The following is a 20,774-nucleotide window of genomic DNA, read 5'->3' as shown; positions in this document are numbered from 1 at the left end:
GACCTCTTTTTCTGAAAGGTAGATAAAGTGTAGGTAAAAGAGTAGTGTTTTTTAAGATGGTGAAACATCAGCAGTGAGGTCCTATAGGGACTGTCGTTGGGACCAGGTTTATTCAACATCTTCACCAGTGATCAGGAAAAGAAAACACAACAAAATCCTCAAATCTGAAGATGATAACAAGCTCTTCTGGTAGACAGTGAGGAACTCCAGAAGTTTACAATACTGAGTGAATAAAAATGCAGCAAATTAGTTTCGCTGTATCTAAAATAGAAGTAATGTATCTAGAGAAAAATAACATGAAGTGCACCTACATGCAGAATTCACAATTGGCCATTTCACCTCAAGAAAATGATCATGAAACTACTGTTTACTGAAATCTTTCACCTAGTGTTTGGTGGGAGACAAAAAGGGAGTCAGCAAAACATAAAGCATCATCAGAAAAGGTATTGACAATAAGACAAGTACCATTTTACCACCATGTAAAACCACATCTTGAGAACTTCAGATTTTTGGGTCCTCAAGAAGAGCATAGTGGAGTTAGACAAGTCGCAAAAGAAGGCAGCTGAAATGATTGAGGCTTATTATAAAGACTAAAAAGGCTGAAGCTGTTCAATACAGAAATGAGAAGTCTGAAAGGAAAAAAAGAGCAAGATTTACCAAAAAAAAAAAAGGGTTGTAGAAAATGTCAACACAAAAGTGAAATTCGTTAAAACTTTCAGTACTAGAACCAGAAAGCACTTGGTGAAATCAGTTTAAAATAGACAAAAAGTAGATACTTTCACAGGCTTGAAAGGTATTAGACAAATTAATTAAAAGGAACAGCAGTGATGTGTGTTACCTTCTAATATCTTTCCACCAAGACTTATGGATGCTGGGGAATGATAAATGGAAATGGGTGCTAGCCAGTGGTCTTGTCTGCTCTCTCCGAATAGCGCTTTGGATTGCCACAGTAAGAGACAGTATTGGGACCGATGTTATGACTGATAGGGTGTTCCTTGTATTCTTATCCACAGACTAAATGTAATGGATGAAGTAAGTTTTGAGGACACACTTTTCTTCTCATAGTGAACACATACAAAAGCTACAGCTCTAATTTCTTCAAACCCCTTTAAAAAAAAAAAAAAGATAGAAAAAGAATACTTTCCTTTCTCTGATTTCTTCCTCTCCCTCAAATAAATATTTCATTTCTGTTCCTTCCTCTAGAATCAGTTTATTAAACATGAATCACAATACAAATCTTTCAATATGCTATAATTTTAATTGTATAAAAATAAACAAATTACAATAAATGCAAATACATGATATTGGTAAATGCCACACTTCTTTCCAAAAACTTCTCAGACAATCAAATGGAAGATTTTCATTTTTTCCATGTCCTGCCTGCTAATGATCAAAAGAAGTGAGACTAGATTTCAAGTTTTCACAGCTCACTCCATATCAGAATCCTACCAAAAGTTTACTGTCCTCCCACTCTACTCACCCCTCCTCCAACTGACATGAAAATAAAACCTCCTTGCCAGCTGCCTTCCTCCCACCAGAACCAATGGAGAACAAAGCAAGAGTTGCTTTCCTGACTCAGTCTATAGATGGGCATGCTTGAAATTTACCTTCTCACTTCTCTCTCCCATTCACAACCAAAAAGAAAAGAAAATAATACTATATTATTTCCTTATGATACCCATTAAACAAGTCAAAGCTTTTCTTTCTTCCCCCACTCTTGATTATCCTGCTTTACTTGCTGTTCTCCTATTAACCCCCCAAAAGATGGCACATTTTATGTTCAGATGTTTCATCTGAAACAGGGAGACCTTATAGCAGTTTTCCAGTACCTAAAGTAGGCCTGGCACAGGCTGCCCAGAGAAGCTGTGGGTGCCCCATCCCTGGAGGTGTTCAAGGCCAGGCTGGATGAGGCTCTGGGCAACCTGGTCTGGTGGGAGGTGTCCCTGCCCATGGTAGGGGGTTGGAACTAGATGATCTTTAAGATCCCTTCCATCCCAAACCATTACCTGATTCTCTGACCTTTAGATGTCTTTGCAGTTTCTTATTCTCCTGTTATTCTTGTCTATTCAATGCTCATTCATCTTGTTACCTTAGTGAAATGGTTAGTTATGGCCTCCTGCATGTATACCCCACTTGCACCTAAAATTCTGACCATTCTGCTCACTTTGACTTGCCCTTGAATCTGTGATACTGCCTCACATGCTTCTTACCAACTTCGCTACCCTGAGCAATATACTGTATATTAATAATATATATACTATAATGTACTATATACTAAGATATACTATATGCTAAAAATAATATACTATATACTAATAACTATACAGCAAAATTCTCCACAAGCATGGCCCCTAGTATCACTCCCCTGCTGCTGGTCTCAGACATGTATGGTGCAAGTGAGATGGTAAGATCCTTCGTCCACAGTGAATATTCAATGTTAATTCATCTTAATTTAAACTGAATAAAGACAAGTAACTAAAAATCAAAACCCTACAAACCCAGAGCTCAGAAGATTTAGAACAGTCCTTCAGCTGACGTTTGTTCAGGTGTCCAGATGCAGAATGCCTCTTTGAATTCAGGTCATCCCCATACCTATAGAATTCCCTAGCCAATGCTGTCTGTCAAGTGAAAGTGAAGCCATAGCCATTCTTGATTTCCTTGGCTTCAACAGGGCCCAATAATAATAATAATAATAATAATAATAATAATAATAAATAGATGAATAAGACTTCTGGTTTCTTCCAGTTCAAATACCACACAATGATAAGAATAAGCAGAATGCAACCTCAACACCCTGCATTGCTAACATAGCTGTGAAACTTAGGTCTTCTCTTGTAGTAATTCAAGGATTAGTCCATGTGTTTTAGATCCTATTTTGAGAACTTCAGTCATGAGGAGTGTACCTAAGGAATATTAATAGTTATGCAATTAGGAAATTTAATTCCTGTGGGAGCAGAAATCCAGATGATGTGTAGTGGCATCCCTAAGAAACAGAAAGTGTGTCAGAATTCTCTTGGTTAGAGAGACTGTACAATGGACTGAAATTGTGGTATTTTGGGGAGAAGAGGCTTAGAAAATCATTGCCAGAGTTAGAAATGTCGCTGAAGTTTTGATTGTCTGGGCATAAAACCCTTTGACAAGTATTTAGCATGTATGTTAGACACAAAATACCTTCTGTGCACTTGTCAGAAATGCAGGAATGAACATGAGAGAGGGAAATAGCAACAAAAATGCATGTGACTAAGGGTAGAGGACAGTAACAGAAGAAAAAAAAACTACCAAAAAACACAACAAAAACAAACAAACAAACAAACAAACGAAAAACAACCACCTGTGAGCAAGTCCTGGCTGCATTGCAGTCATGAAACTGTATATCAAATAATTCTTGCCTGTTCTTGGTTCTTCAATATGTTAAGGTCTGGAATAGCAACTGAAAATACAGGAGTCCAGGGAACTACTGTTCAAAAGAAGAATAAGCCCCACTTCCAGGTTTAGCCAAGTCATAAAAGAGTTGAAATAGGTAAAGGATTTAGTATGTGAGATTTTGATCGAATTCTTTGTAATATGGCATGCAGTTACTTATACATATTATTATAATGTACATACATATAATGAATATATTATAATGTACATATAATATATATATTATTTCTATATACCAGTTTTTAACTAAGGTGTAAGAAGATGGTTATAATCTCAGCTGTCACCCCTAGGAGTCTGACAACATTCACAGTTCTCTGATAAATCCAGATAGCCAAGAGTGAAGCACAAAGATTAAACAGATAAGTACAAAGGGATTTCTCATTTTGAAACAGAATTTACAACCGATGCATCAAGCCCACAACTATTATAGGAGGTTGGCAGCTTGGAGAGGTGCTTACCACCTCCAGGTGTTAGGCAAGCTGTTCAGCACCTTGAAGAATGAGGCTTTATTCAGAGTTGCATGTAAAGCTCCAATTAATGTGCATTAGAGTTACAGGCATGACAAAGAAACAGTAATTATCTGCCTGCTTAGATATTGCTGACTTCTTATGGTGCTAAAGAGCTCCTAGCTTGTGGAAAAGAAAACTTGTTAGTTTAAGTAAAAGAGATTTAATGTTGTTTATAATTCATAAAATCTAGAGGGAATACAGAACTTGTCTGTGAATTATGTTTTAAATAAAAACTGAAGCAACAGTACAAAGCCGTGATTCATTTAATATGAATGATCTTCATAAAGAAAAAATATTTCTCGAAGAGTGCAAGTAATTAAAGAGATTAAGGAAAGACACTACTTAAGCTAAGGACAAAGTATAATTAGTTTAGAAAATCCATGCTATTTTCTTTATCACTTCCCCAAACCCACGGTATTAAGATCAATTTTCATTCAAATTTGTCCTAGGCCTATTTCTTCAGACTACCTCTTTTTGGACTCTTCGCATCAGTTTTTAAAATCTGGAAGATCCCTACACAGTGAGAAATGGAAAGATTCATTGTCTATGTCTCTGACAGTCCATTCCTGGGAACCATCTGCGGCTATTTTTAACGTAAAAAAAATGGTCGTATTCAGAACTATTGGCAACTGATGCAAGACGTATGAGAATGTCAAGAATAAAACCTGTTGAATCTATTCATTTTAAGAGAAATTGAGTCTTTCCTCAGAAGCACATAGAGGACCCATGACTCCTGAAATATGGACTACATTCACTAAGGTTCCGGTAAACTTTAAATTGACAGTTTGTGGCTAAATTAAAAGCCAAGCTCTTACCTCTTCTTTCTAAGATACAATCTGTGACGTGCAAGTCCAGCTGAGAGAGAGGAAGTGAGGTTTCGGTAGAGTCTAATTAATTTAACCTGTTAAAGAGAAGTTTCAGTCACATCTCAGATTTTCTCTTTTGTGTTGGATTCACCACTTCTGTTCACTTTGCTCTAGTTATTTTTCTTGTGTGTGAAATGAATGTGAATTGAATTGATAGCAGTCAAATGCATTAGTATAAATGATGGTATAAGATGCAGAAGAAGGGCGATTCAAATGTGCTGCATGGGTCTAGGGCAGACAGGACAGAGCTGCCTTCCATCTTGTTAGAGTGATGGCTTTAGCAGTCCATTATACTACACTGCACCAAGCTGCTTCATTTGTTCCAGCCATAGTGAGCAATGTAGGTTCAGTGTCCTCAGCAAAGCAGGGAAATGTGTTTTTCTGCCCCACTGATGAAGATTAAATTGTTTTGTCCTCATCCTGGGTCATAAAAATCAATTTCATGGCATCAGCAAAGCAGTCATCATGGCAGCAGCAAAGTGTCATCTTCCACGAACAGCTTGGAGCCCTGAGGCTGAACAAATCCCATTTTCAGGAGGAGCTGTCATTGACCTGTTACCTCCATGCCCAGATCCAGCAAGTGTCCACCTCTCTTTTCCCTCCCATCTCCTGTGCCCAGACGTATTCAGGTGATACCATGCCAATGAACAGGGAAAAGGTGAGGCAAGGCTGGGCTGCCCACCACTAAGTTTTTTGCTCTTACCCCAGCACTTTATGAGGCCTGCTGCTAGCGTGGCTGCTCACCCCAACCTGCAGAGGCAGGCACTGAATAAGGCTGGGAGAGCAAGCAGCAGCAGAGGCACTTGGAAAATTTCTGAGGCTCTATATTTCCTTTTTTTTCCCTTACATTTTTTGTCATGAAATACACTGTGTAAAAAATAATTATTCACTAGACCATCTTTACCCCAGTGACTGCTGGAACAGGAACTGACCATGGACAGAAGACTTGATGTCAGTAATAAAAGTACCTTGCTGACAACTGTAAATGTTTTTAGAGTATACTTATATTTCATGGTTTCTTTTCATAACCCTCTAGAAAGTTGATCTGTTAACATTCAGTGGAGAGACATTATGATCAGCAATGGGCATCCCATTTCAGGTCAGCACTAACTCCACGGTGAGATGCAGATATGTCACATACCTGCAAGGCTAAGTGGCAGACAGGTTACAATGTCTTCTACATCAGTGGTCTCAAACTAACCCTTGGGAATTTAGTTCTAGTGCATTAATAAAAATAGAGGGCACTTTTGTGTAGTAACTGATTTTCCTATGTCTAAAGTGCTCCATAAGTCAATTCTGTAAGCTAATGGGATGGTAACAGATCAATAGCAATAGCATGAGAAAATGTCCCTCTAACACAAAGACCATCAGATAAGCTGATTAATGCTCCATCAGTCATCTGGTACAATAGAAACTGCCATTATGAAAGAACACCGGTACATGAACTCTGTGGAAAATAAACACTTCAACCTGACATTTTTTCCGCAAATGCAGTAATGTCCCTAAAAGCATTAAGGAAGGTGGCCAAAGGCATTAACCTTATATAGTGCTAGAAAAACAGTTCTCCAGCCATAACTGTTCTTCAGCCGTAAAAAAAACTGCTCTTCAGCTCCTGAAAAACACAAAAAGTGATCCTTGCATGCTTCCCATGTCCCTTTGGTGTCAATAAGTCAACTGAAACACACTTACAGGAATTTCCAAGTAAGAAATAGGATTGTTTGCTGCTTGGGAATGTACGAACAAGTCTATTCTATACCTCACTTTATGACCCACTGACTAATCTGCTAAACTGAAACTGGGAATGTGGAGAAGAACACAAGGCATATAATGATATGAGTAATTTTTTTCATAGAAAATGCTGTTATCTCATGTTGTTCTGAAACAACCTTAGACTTTGAACACCACAAATGAGGGCAGGATTCAAAGCCTCGGTAAACCTATAAAGCGAGTCAAGCTTCAGCCTGAAACTTGAGAAAGCCAAATGCCTCTCTAACCAGGTTTATAAGAAAGCACATTATCACTGACAAGTACTGAACACTTTGCGAAGGAGGCAGGTAAACGTTCTTTCTGGATAAAAGCTTAGAAAGAATGGAAACAATTAGCATATGTGAATAGTAAATTCCACATTCCTGCCAACAAGGATTCCTTTGACCCTTGAATTTTTCTTCCTTTTGCCCTCAGATGGCTGTCAGTGGTTAGTAAAGTTCCTGTGCCTAGGGTTATTTTCAGGCAGATGCATTTTCAGCAGAGTGCCTTTGTAATGGAGCCTTAGAGATGCTCCTGGCGTGATGCCATCCCCAGGTGCTGCAGTATTGCCTGCAGCAGTGATGGTGCTTCTGCCTTATCATCTACCCATTGGTGTCATACTTCTGTCATCATTCAGCTCAGTACAAAGACTCTTATATTCACCCCAGTAATTTCAGCTTTGTGGGTGGTGCTCTCCCTGCTTCTTTTCACAGGTTCTGAGGAGGCCTTGCTGTTTCCCAAGGCAATGTCTGGCTTCGGCAGGATGGTGCTGCCCAGCCCAGCTGGTTTCTCTTCAGCAGAGTCCAGACAAAGGGGAGAACAAGTCCTCAGCCCAAAGCCTGAGTTTCAGCTCAGTGAGGACACGAGAAATGTCTGAGCACCCTGGGTACTCTTCCCCTTGAGAAGAAATCTCAAACCTTGCCATAGCCTGATTCCCTCAACTGAGACAGTGTTCCCTCAGGGCATGTTCACTCAGGTAAGGGCACGACTCACCAGATTTTGGCATCCTTCTCTTCTTCTTCCTCCAGTCACTCTCACCTCCGGGAAGCTGTAGCTACCTCAACCCCTTGCTGTCAAGAGTTGTCAGATGCACCCCATCTCTGGCTCAGGGAGCTCTGCTGCTGCTGTAGTCAGTGAGGAGGAGGAAAGGAGTGAAGGCAGTGACGGCTGGAAAGCTGGCAGCTCATTCACAGCCTCCAGAAGAGGCATTTGTCTGTTCAAGCATCATTTGTACTTGATTGGCTATACCATTTCTTCCAGGGAAGACACCAGATGGAAGTGTCCAATTTGCCAGATTTGACTACAGGTTGCCAGTCGGACCACACTGGGTCAGACAAGAGGGCTTACTAGATTTACACAGAAATTCAGGGGATTTCTGGCCAAACCCCGTGCTGCTTGCCCTGGAGCCTGAAGTCATGCAACAGTCATACAGAAGCATTTCGTTCCTTCCTGTTTGTCCTCTGTAGGTGGCATCAGAAAGCTCACTCTATCTGTGATCTTTAGCCTCTAGGGCTAATGATGCTTTTGTCTTTTTCTGTCTCGGGTAATTCTCATTTGTGGCATTTTTGTGATTATCACAGACCTGTTCACTTTTTTTTTTTTTTTTTTTTTCAGTAGAACTGGTTGGTTCACGCAGCAATAAACAGACGATGTCACTGGTGTGAAGAAATGCTAGTTGTCAGGATACTCCTACAGAGTCTAGATGCTGCAAGAGAGACCGATGGCAGGAGGCACATTACCTCCCATGGAACACAAAGGTTAATCACACAGTTAATGACTACAAAATAAGAACTGTAAGAAAATGTTGTGAACTTAGACTTAAGCATGAGGCAAAATTCTGCTCACAGAATGAAAAAAATGTTAACTGATATCACTGTTCCATTTGCTGTTCTCACTGCAGAAAAGGGTGAGGAATTAGTATTTTATTAACCCATTCTTGGTTTTATGAAAGTTATCTCCCATTAAAAAAATCCCTCAAGGGCATGACCTACGAAACCACATTCTCTAATTCAACCTGAAGTATTATCTGTAAAATAACAATCCTGCCATTGGAATGCCGGACACCACATTATTTTTAGCAGATTAGTATCCAAAATCATTCAACCACAAGCCAAAGGATCCCTTCTGAGAAAAACCATGAGCTTGATCATCCATTTATTACCTACTAAAATGTTCTAATTTACTTTCCCTTTGCAAAATTTGGCCCTCAGTACTCAAAGGGATTCAACTTCACAAAATGATAATCCTCTGGATTTTGTGAGTTGGAAAGCAATAAGCCTCCAGGATAGACTGGCTCAATTACCTATTTCATTACGGCAGTGCTGTGGCAGAAGTTAGAACAAAATAAACCCACTGTTTCAGTGTGTTGCAAACCCATTTAATCAGTGAATACAGACTGAATGTCTCAGCCAGTCCTTCCTGGGCAGGGAGCAAAGGAAGCTGTATGGAGTGCTCAGGTGAAAATGCTTTCTGTAGGTGTGAGCAATTGACATGTCAGTGCATTTATATAAGTGGGTGAATGAGGGCAAGGAAACACCTTTCTAACTACATACTTTTAGGATGGAAACAAATAATAATCCCTGCCAGCTGTCATGAGACTAGTGGTGGCAAAACTGTGAGCTAATATATTTGCTTATTTAGGGTGGCACATCCCAGTCAAAGCATCTCTGTGTCTCGCAGGCAAACAGCAACCTGGGAATGTGACTGCCCTGCAGGGGAGAAGAGCTGAGCATGGCATCACTTTCGATGCCTCTTCCCAGAGAAGACTCTGGCTCATGCATTTTCCAGAAGGAACAGATTGGCTGCTCCAAACATGGCTTAGGGCAAAGCCATGTCCTAATGCTGCAAATCAGGCCAGATTTGTTTTGGAAACCTGCTTTTCCAGAGTGGTCTGGCTTACATACTAATTATTCCCTTTCTTGGCAATTGCTTGCTCTGACTGAATGTCCTTTTGAAAACTGTTGACAAGATCTATGCACCACCCAGAAAAGCCTGGTCTACGCACAGCCTGATCCACACACACGAAGTATTCTTTGCTGATGTTTACAGTTAGCAAGGGGGTGATAGACAAAAACTAGCTGCAAATATGGATAAGAAATAACTGTGGTAAACACTTTTGCAGATACCAGGGTGCAAATCATATTGCAGATCATCCACGAAGAGACAAAGCCAAAACATACCTCAGAATTTTTATTTGCAAATAATACCCTGACTTCTTATCATTTCAGGCAGTGTGACCTTATTGAAAACTCTTGATTCTCATCAAAAGAGGTTACTCTCTGGATTTGTTTTAGTCAAATGTTGTTGTACTTGATACCTGGCCTTCACTTTTCATTAAGACACATTCATCAGCAACCAATGTTATTGCTGCCCCTAGTCTGAATTAAAAGTAAAATAACTCCTTATGCAAGGAAAGGCAGGCACTGCTGTGCTGACATGATATTCAGAGGCAATGCAAGAACTCCTGAGAGAACCAGCGATTTTGAAATGGAAGGCAGTTGCCATCACAGGATGGCTCTTTTCTTGTTTCTGTGCCTTTATTTCTTTTTCTTTCCACATATGAAAAATTTATTTGATCTACTTTCTTTTTTTAGTGATTTGTTCACACAATATGAATGTGTGATGATGAGATAAAGAGTTTTCCTTTAAATTCAGAGTGCATTTCAGTACCTCATCTGCTTCTTCCTGCTTCTAGTTCAAGGATGCTTCTGAAATCCATTAAAATATATTCACCTTTTTGCTGTTCCCTGTGAGTCCTGATGATATACATTCTGAGTATTATAACAGTCAACAGGGAAGGGGAAAAAGATGAATGGAGCAACGTAATGACTATGCTAATTTTGCCTCAAGAGAAAGGAGTTCCAGCAACTGCTGATTTTAGTCTGTTGCTGAGTTCTTAGGTTACTTTGTTTATCAGTTGGAAACCAATCACATCAAACCAAGCAGATTTCTGTCAGAAACTCTTGAATGAATGATTATTAACCCTTGAAGTAACACTTTAATTAAAAAAATAATAATAAATTAAAAAAAAAAAAAGCCACTACAGAGCAAAACACCATGTCCAGCAGTAGAAAATCCCCCAAAAGAAGGAGGTTTTACAAAGTGCTTGTGGTGGATTTCTTGGGCTCCTGTCTACTTCTGGTTGTACAATTCCCTGAGAATCAGTCTAGGATGAAGCCTTCCCTCTCTAGTACCTGTCCTGTTAGCACAGGGACCAAAAGACAGGTGCTGTACAGCACAAGACTACTTCGAGATTGGTTTTCATTTGTAAGGCTGCAATTCTTCAAGATGTTCTGCTTCTCCCTGGCTATAAATACAGACTGGGGGACGAGAGGCTGGAGAGTAACCCTGAAGAAAGGGATCTGGGGGTTTTGATCGACAGCAGGTTGAGCATGACTCAGCAGTGTGCCCTGGCAGCCAGGAGAGCCAAGCGTACCCTGGGGTGCATCAGGCCCAGCACTGCCAGCCGGGTGAGGGAAGGGATTGTCCTGCTCTGCTCTGCGCTGCGCGGCCTCACCTCGAGTACTGTGGGCAGTTCTGGGCACCACAGTATAAGAAGAATATAAAACTATTAGAGTGCCTAAAGTAGGGCTACAAAGATGGTGAAGGGTCTAAAGGGGAAGACGTATGAGGAGTGGCTGAGGTCCCTTGGTTGGTTCAGCCCAGAGCAGAGCAGGCTGAGGGGAGGCCTCATGGCGGCCTGCAGCTCCCTCACGAGGGGAGCGGAGGGGCAGGCGCTGAGCTCTGCTCTCTGGGGACAGCGACGGGACCCGAGGGAACGGCATGGGGCTGGGACAGGGGAGGGTCAGGCTGGGTGTTAGGGAAAGGTTCTGCACCCAGAGGGTGGCTGGGCACTGGGACAGGCTGCCCAGGGCAGTGGTCACAGCACCGAGCCTGCCAGAGTTCAAGAAGCCAGACACAATCAGACAACAATCTCAGACAACACTCTCAGACACACTCTCAGACACAGGGTCTGATTTTTTGGGTGTTCCTGTGTAGAGACAAGAATTGAACTCAGTGATTCTTGTGGGTCCCTTCCAACTCAGGATATTCAGATTCTCAGAAGTTGCCTGATCCCCTCATTTCTACTTAGGACAATTTCTATAGATTTATGCATGAAAAAGAACTTGAAAAGATGCCATTATTTCTCCTTCGCTATATTGTTTTTCTTTGCCTTCTAGTTTATTATGTACATGTTCATAGCATGTTCCAAAATAAAGTTTCTTTCACCTTTCACTTTCTAGAAATCAAAGCAAAATGGAGAGGAGACTGAAGCCCTCTTTCATCCTGATGACCTGTTCAATGTGTGAATGTTAGCAAACCAGGATAACAGGTCACAGCAGCTAAGAAGAAAGCACAGTGCATGGAGGGTTGTGTACGTTCAACTCAGGTTCCCCAGCAGTGTGAGCAAAAATGAATTTTTCTACCCCAGAACGAGGCACCAGACCTTGGCTGTTTCTTCCACAAAGAAGGTGAAGAAGGTCATTGTATAGGATGGATAGCTGAGGGAAGAGCCCAGTGAAGCTGAGCTTGCAGTCCCTGCGCATCTCGGCTGATGGAGGGACAGAGGGGTGGTTACAGCATGTACTGTGGCCGTGCATCCTGCAGCAGGTATTAGTCACAACCCCCTGCCCTCCTGCCCTACCCAGCCGCCCATTCACCTGTACCTCAAAGCAGTCCCAAAACGAGGTCACACCCAGGGGATACACCCACTACCAACCAAATGCCAGGGTTTATTTACTGAAGAAAAGGACAATTACAAAATAAATGTGATGTAGCTTCTTGTAATGCATTATAGTAGGTACAGCTTAATGCAGAAAAAGACATAAAAAAAATACCCACTAAAAACAAACCCTTTTAGTACATAACAAGCTTTTATTCAGCACTGACAGTATAATCTCCTATCCTACAAGGAAATGTTTGCACATGCTTTTCTGTTTCCAAGAGCACCTTCATTAATATTACTTCTTCATCTGCAAAGTGAACTCATGACTCCGCATAATCACTCTCCTTTCTGCAGGAAACAGAACGGAGCCAACACTGCACATGCCATTACTCCTGAAGGGCAGCCTCCAGAGCTGCATTTTAATGAGGGTGAGATGCTGTTTTGTCTCTAATGGCTCTGGCACTGTAGTGGGTTTCTGTACGTTAATAAGTTACTGCATGTCAGAGGAGGCAGGTGACTGCCTAGGTGCTTGCTCCTTTCCTGGCAAATGCCAGAGAAAACTTTTTTTTCTTTTATTAACCTAGACTGAAGTCTGAGCTGACACATTTTACATCACATTTGCAGTGAGAGTCTCCAATCAGTTACCAACAACTTGTTAAAGTGCAAGTGAAATAATCTTGTATCTTAGCAAGGAGTGCTTAGGCACAGCTGTGACACCATCCTTTGTATCTTCCCTAGGACAGCTTGGTTAATGTGAAAGAGGAAAGCTCATCTTCTCTGCCTTCTGTTTCTTAAAAATGTATGATAAATGAACTCCAGGTTAATTATACCGGTGTGCTGCCTATAGGAGGAAAGATAGCTCTGTATGTTAATGATGAAACCACAGGCAGGTCATTTCATACGTTTTGACTATAAAATAGCATTGGGATTTTCTGACATGAGCCCTTTCTTCCAGCGGTGCAGGTTCTGCAGTAATTTAGAGCTGAGGCTTTCCCATGTTAACTGGGCATCATTTAACCTTGCTTGAGCTTGTTTATTTATACAGAAAGTGGGGAAAGTAGTGTTCTTTTCTCTCACAAGGCTGTGAGAAAGCTTATCAATAATACCTGCAAAGAGCACTGGGAACCTTGGCTAGAAGAAATAACATAATTTGTTACTGTGCTCACATTAGTGCGAGATTTTTTTAGTGTCAATCTGTTGGAGTAGAATTCTAGGATCACTTAGTCTTTCCAAAAAGACACCAACGTATTTTTTTTTTCACATGCTCCTTTATAACCACACAGCCAAGCAATTTCACATCTGTAAAGTAAACAAGTAAGAAAAGACTACTTTACTTATACATACATATATATATATGTATATATATATATTTTTTTTTTTTCCCTAAGGAATAGATATGATTTAGAAAGGGTCATTGTGTGGGTTTGCAGAGCTTGAGAAGAAAAGGTGAGAGTGTTTTAGTTGGAAGTGTTGCATATATTTTTCTTGTAGTAAAGTAAAACAAAAAAATATTTTACCTTTCTTATGGTGAAGTTCTAGAAACACAGGTGATAGCCCTGTTCAGGTGATGATTCAGTGCGTGACTCACTGTCTGAAGCTGTGTTTGTCTCTTGGAAAGGATGCCAGACGCATGTGCTGTTATCTGCTCTCTTTGGAGATGTGTCTGCACATGTGCTGGATGGGGGTGTGAAAGCTCACAGCTCTGATGAGAGCATTCCTGCATCTGCTTGGAAGCCTATATATAGTCTGCAAGGATAAGGTTCAGAGAACCATCAGGATTACAAGGTAGACAATAAATATAAATGCCACATATGCTTTAGAGATACAGAAGGCAGGCTGTCTTAGTCACTTTGTTCCAAGCTGCCTTCATAATTAGACATCCAAAAGCCAACTCTTAAAAAATTGCCATCTAATCCTCAAGATGCTTTAAGTCCACAGATATTCATGTTTCCAATGTAAAAAAAATTCTTGAAATTTTTCCCCTCTATGTTTTGACAGGTACAAAACCTCATAAACTATTGAACTTTAAACCAGATAATGATTTGTAAAGTGGTGTTTCTCAGACTGGGACTCAAACCAATAAGCACTGGTTCTATCCCTCACATAATGACAAGATAGATTTCTCTCAAATGCATGAATAGAGAGTGTGCTGGCAAGTGTTACTTTTCTTCCTTTTGTGTAGCTGGGTTAGCATTCAAGATGAAAGAATTTAAGTTCCGCCTTCTCTTCTGCTGAAGGGGGTTGGAAGCTGCAAGCCTAAACTCTCAGAAGAGCATCCAGACTTGCTGTGAGTACAGCTGTGCGTGTTGTGCTTGAGAATGTGGGCTCATCGAAGCAGCAGGCACAATAGATAGAGTTTACAAACTTGGGAATGACTTAGTGATCTGATAATTTGGGCACCTGGAAGGAGACCTGGCTTCTGATTTGGGCTCAAAGTATTGATGAGATCCAGGACTGTCCTGCTTGTCTGTAAAGGTCTGATGGCATTGGGTGTTATATCCAGCATAGCCATGGTGCCAAGAGACCCAGGTTTCCCCTGCGTGACAGCAAGACCATTGACTGATACACACCTCAGACAAGTGCACAGTGATTTCTGTGCAAAGTGGGAATTTTAGATTATGTGATTTGAGGATTACCTCCAAAAATGTGATGGAGCAGAGGAATACAGCAACCTAATCAGTGCCAGCTGAGCACCCCAACTCCCTGGCCAGGGAAGGAAGGCCATCAGCCCCACTGCCTGGGCTCCAGGAGAAGCTCTCACAGGATCGCTTTAAGACTGGGGAGAGAGATTCCTGCCTACAAGGATATGGGAGGCATTATGGTAGGTTGGGAAGAGTATTTGGAGCATGTGAAAGACTTATGGGATATTTAGAGGAGGAACCAAAGGTAGGGCAAAGGGAGGGATCAAGGTTCTTTGAGAAGGAGCAAGTGCGGAAAAATAGAGAGGAAAGGGAATAAAAGGGTCTGTTCACGTGCAAATGTTGCTGGTTTGTACACCTGTCTGGTCATGCCCTTCATCTGATCCTCACGGTTTGTCCTATCTTCTTGATAAGTCCCAACTCTTTTTCCTGGGTGCTGAGATCTCTATTATGTGTGCGTCTGTGGCCTGAGTACAGCTGCTGGGTTGCGACCAGGGGTCTCAGGAGCCTGTTTGTCTGTCTGGGCCTGATCCTGGAGAAACAAGGGGCTCTTGGTTACTGCAGGGACTACAGGGTCCCATACTGGCTACTCAAGAGATCGTGGGGCTGGGAGTTGGCTACTGGAGGGGCCATAGGTCTGAATCAGCTACTGGAGGAACCCATTTGCATGTGTATCTGTGCATGAGGCTGGGGGGTCCAAGGCTAGCTACTGAAAAGGCCGAATATGCACGGATGGCTGCTGGTGTGTTTGTGTGTGTGTGCAGGTCAGAGTACCAGCAACTGCAGTGGGGCTGTTGCTTCAGGGCCTCTATGTCCAGGTGCCAGCAACTGGGAGGACTGGGGTCCAAGAGAAGCTATGGGGAGTATGCATATATGTAAGTACATATTTTCCACTAACAGGCTTTCAATGCAATCAGCCCCAGAGGGGAGCAGAATCGGTCCATCTGTGCTGTGTTAGCTTAGTGTTGCATTTTATGTCTGTGTCAATCTGTGTGGCCAGCTATGCACATACGTAGATAAGTCTATGTCTACATGCATACATGTATACATGTACTGAAAGCATGTGTATCTGTGCCTACTGGGAGTACACACTCAGGCTCACTACTGGCTGGATCTGAGGAGATGAAGTTGTGGCAGCCTTGCCTTGATTGGTGTACTGGATTTGGTAACTTCTAACAGGTACAGTCCAAAGTTATGAATTTCAGCACCCATGAGGCAGAATTAATCCATTTGGAAAGAAGGAAAATGAAGGTATCTCATTTCCAGTCAAGGCTGCCTCCTAAAGGCCATGAAGCTAGGACAAGTTGAAGGACATTATTGATACCCTGAACAAGGCATCTACATTTGAGAAGGGAGGTTTCTTAAGGACTAGCGTAGATGGCTACCTGCTCATTGAGCCCATTTCTCCAGATCATAGACTGTACCCTTACATTGAGGCAATGGATTCTGCCTGCAGAAAGCTACTGTTTGGATGACATAATAATACATGGTGTTATGGTATTTTTTCTAAACGTTTCTCTTGATTATGAAAAGTTCAGACTTGTTTAGTTGTGTAAAAACAGGAAAGGAAAGGAGTGACACATATGCTGCTCATTTTTTGAGTGGGAGAACTGGATGGCACAGAAGTAGAAACTACTGTTTCTCAGGACTGTAAATAGCATTCTAGCTCATACAAATGTCCAAATACAAACATATGAGCAGATAAAAAGATAAAAGAAAACTCAGCATTAACAAAGAAAAGAAACAGATTCCTGTGTTTATTGGCTGCTGTCATCTTTGCAAGTCTGGTCCTGGGAAAAAGCCTAGTATACAAAAAAAAAACCAAACACATCTGCTAATGTCCTGTCCCCACAGAAATCACGTGGAATTTTGCAACTTACTTCAGTGAAACAATGAACTCACCAAAAGTTTTTTAAAAGCATGCAAGAATACAAAACATACTGCATAGTATCTTAGTCTGGCCAAAGGTACTGGAAAAAGTTCCACCAAATTCTACTGGAGAAGAATTACCTAGTGAACAGAATGAACCTTTGACATAGAAAAGGACAAAAACCAACCAAACAACAAACAACAAACAAACCAAAACAAACAAACAAAAACTCTTGGGAGCAGCTGTTAGTCCTTAATATTGCATTAATGGTGTTGTATTTTGTTCATAATAAAATGAAGTATAATTAGAAATAGCATGTGGTTTCTAGGGATTAGCTGAATCATAAATGGGCACTGGGAATAGTTGTGAGGGGATCCATCGAGAAGAAGAAATTTCCTAAATTTTCACAAGCTGACTTCTGATTGTACTACCACAGTTCTCCAAAATACACTGGTCAGACTTTGCCCATGTGTGCAACATTTGCAACTTATAATAAAAATGCTAAGACTCAAATAAGCATTTATTTATTTATTTATTTATTTTTGACAAAAGCAGGAACCTTCATCTTGTCAATGAGTGGAATCTCAAGTTTCCAGCAAAAGCTATTAGCAGGATTTAATAATTATTAAAGAAGAAGAGAAACAATAACTCATAGCATCTGTGAAAACCTTTATGTTTTATTCCTGGTTTATGTCTGTGGTGATTTTTGGTTCTTAATATAAACTCTTTAACAGAAGTTGCTTTGAATATTTCCACAAAAGTTTAATTATGGAAGAGAAAGGCTGACAGGGAAAAATTTTCCCAAAGGAAGGCTTAAGATTCAAGATTTCCATATGATTGTATATATCATTTTCTTTTAATTCAGACAATTGTTATGACTTCAGTAATGTAATTTAACTAAAGGTTAGTGCTGCGAGTCTGGCTCAAGAATTGCACAATGCACATTCCAGTCTGATTACATCCACTTGCATCTTTTCAAATTACACACACTTTAGGTGATAAGATCTAGATACAATGGAAAACAGTATTTCTCTTCAGAGATTACAATCACTGGTGATTTTGTCTATTCATATGGAGTATCAGGCTCAGCAAGGTGCTACCCTGAAACATGCTGAGTACTTCAGAATGCCAAATTCATTCAGCTCCTGCAGGAGTCAGCACTGTGGAGCTGACAGGTGTTTGGCATGCTATAGGACAAGTAATGAAATTACTTTTTAGGACTTTTCCTTATAATTACTTTGCCTTGTGGGAACTTGAAATTCTTTTTTCTTTTTCCTCTTGAAGATGATACAGACATGTGAGAGTTGCATGTAAATGGGCTATTCTTGTTTTGTGAATGCTTCACTTGTCACTTATAATGTGATACCTGTGATTACATACATGGCTGTATATGTAGTACATATTGCAACTCTTCTAATTGTGAACTGAATTTAAACTTAAAAGAATGCTCTGCAATTCCCTCTGCAAGGAAGGTACAACAGGGAGAGTTAATTAATTCATCCTCTAAAGCTAGAGGGAAGTAAGCATTGTCTATTCAAAATGCTGAGAATTACCTCCATTCCACTCCGCACTCCAAATCATACCTTTTATGATTTACAGACCGAAAGATAATCAGAGATACCAGGGGATGCACTTGAAAACTATAGCCACTTCAGTAAGTACAAGGATGATATGTATCCTTTCAATGTATAAATTATTTATTTACTGTATTGATGTTTGAGAAAATCGTAAATTGGTATCCGTCACAGGTGCATATGTGGCATGGTATGATAAACGAGTGCTCAAAAGCGCTTTGCTTTCGTAAAGAATTCTTATAAATCTCAAGGAAACACAAACACGATGTAGCCTAAGGCATTGGGTTTAGTGTCCCGTGACCAAGAGTTGCTGGGGCTCTTATTGCCATCTAGCGATGTTTGGGTGGAATAGCAATGGTAGCTCTTTTTTGGGTACTACATACCCGTTATGAATATGTGCAATAAAAACTCTCCTAGATGAGAAGTACTATCATTTTATTTTTCATATAGGTAATTCTCTCTATATATTTATGTATATATTTATCACCGACAGTATCAGAAACTACAAGTATATTGGTCAGATTCTCTTCTAGAATGCAGCATATTGAACTTTGAAATGCAGACAGTTCTGGTGGAAGAACAAGTTCGTAATTACAACAGGTTGAAAAAAATGATGACTCCAATTTAAAGTAAATGCAAAAATCAGTTACTGATCCAACCAGATTTGAATTATGTAAAATGCAAGCTAGTGATACATATAATTAGTGGCCTGATAAAGCAGGAGGCAACAGCTTCCTGCTAACCTCATGTCCCACAGTTCTGGCCCTGCATCTTTTCTGCAATGGAGCATATATGTATTGCTTTGTTATTGCAGACAAAGGGTCAGTTTATTTAGCTGAAGAAAAAGTCCTCAGAGAAATCTTTAATGCTTGAAACAGGTAGAGAATTTCTATCCACATGCAGTCCCAGAATAAGCTTGAGGTCACAGCCTTTATCCGCGGCATTCACGTGTATTGTTCAAGGCCTGTCTTTAAAGCATAAAGGCTGTTTTTGCTTTATACTCCTCTCTGTGCCTCTCTATGGATTTTTATCTGAATTGCTGAAAACCCTTAATTTTAGAATGGAAAAAAATATTTCAAAATGTTCTGCAGAATATGAAAGTACTTCATCAACAGTTCTGACTCCAATGTTGCAGTGTCTGAATGTAAACTAGATCTTTTCTGAAATACTAATAGTTTCATGGTCTTATCTTCAGATCTTAATTTGATATAAATAATCCTTCACTGTCTGATAATGAAACACACATGAGGAGTGAATTCCTCTCTCAGCAGAGCACACAATCCAAATCCAGAGTGCAACTGCACTCAGGTGGTTGTCTTAAACACAAAGAAAAAAATGGTGTTTGGAAGAATGATAAATGTGGATGGCGGGTGTTGGTTTGTTCTGACCCCATTTGTAATTGATGGAGCTCTTGCCCAAAAGCCTGGGAACTCAGCCATGCTAACCTGCCTTATCACCACCTTATGGCTGCTTGAGTACTTGACTTCTGCAGAGTAGGTAGACATCTGAGGATGTCTGAATGCCTTTGTGTAGACACAGCTTCCATAAAATCTGTGCAACCTACACAGTTTGGCATTGTGGGCAAAAAAGGAATAAAAAAATACAGAAGGAAGAGCGTACTTACATTTATGCTGCATTTTAGCCCAATCTGCTTAAATGTGGCCACGAAGAGGAATTCATTTCATAAATACTGCATAGGAAAGGGGACAGCTTAACATAGAAAAAATACTGGAAATGTGAATATCACCAATCCCCCTAGGTCACCGAACCCTTATTGGTGGGCAAAGGTCACAGTACTGAAGAGGGCAAACTGTGGGAGCAGGATGAATTTACCTGATGTTTATGCATCGTTCCTCTACCACATGAAATCATGAGGAAAGTAGAGCCACATGATAAGTCGATGCTCAGCATTAACTCAAGGCAAGTTTGTACTGGTATTTTTTGTAAAAATTTGTACTAAGTGATGAACACTGCAACATCATGATTCATATTTTGTCTTTGGAGAGAATGCCTTTGACAGGCACGTGCGTTGTGATTTAGAAGAATTATTCATGTTGTAGTTCTGCATTTCATCTACATCATCATGTGCTAAGGCTAGCTGAGTATTAGGTAAATTGGGGCTCAGAGTCCCAAAGGACATAGGAGAAGCATTTCAGATCATTCAGCAAATCTCCCCTATGACAACAGAACAACAACCAAAAAAACCAACCTGATGACTTTCTATTTCTAGCTCCAAGACAACAACCGTGACTCAGAAGAGCCTCTTTTATCCCTGATTCAACTGCATTCCTTCCTCTCAGATGTGGTCTTTCTCATTCCAACATAACTTAAATTACTGAAATTCCCAGCTGATAATAAAGACCAAGTGGAAATTTAAACAAAATTTATTGCTTGAATTGCACAGCCTTGAGGTCTTGCAGCCTGGCAGCAGTATGGACATGAGATGGCTCCAGTCCTATATCAGTGTCAAAGTGTCTGTCTT

At 40.5% G+C, this 20,774-nt stretch overlaps 1 long non-coding RNA gene across 1 annotated transcript; it reads right to left on the bottom strand.

Annotated features, from left to right (window-relative positions):
- Nucleotides 1-2,351: 2,351 nt before the first annotated feature.
- Nucleotides 2,352-8,605, bottom strand: LOC310883192. The gene is made up of 3 exons (XR_014573367.1): nt 7,538-8,605; nt 4,748-4,833; nt 2,352-2,903 (listed from the first exon to the last, which is right to left on the bottom strand). It is a non-coding gene; the product is annotated as an uncharacterized lncRNA (long non-coding RNA).
- Between the last annotated feature and the right edge of the window lie 12,169 nt (nt 8,606-20,774).

The sequence above is a fragment of the Anser anser genome (genome assembly GCF_964211835.1).
Source record: "Anser anser genome assembly, chromosome: 1".
Lineage (NCBI taxonomy): Eukaryota > Metazoa > Chordata > Aves > Anseriformes > Anatidae > Anser > Anser anser.
The sequence above is the reverse complement of the archived record's forward strand: the minus strand, read 5'-3'. Positions and strand labels throughout refer to the sequence as shown.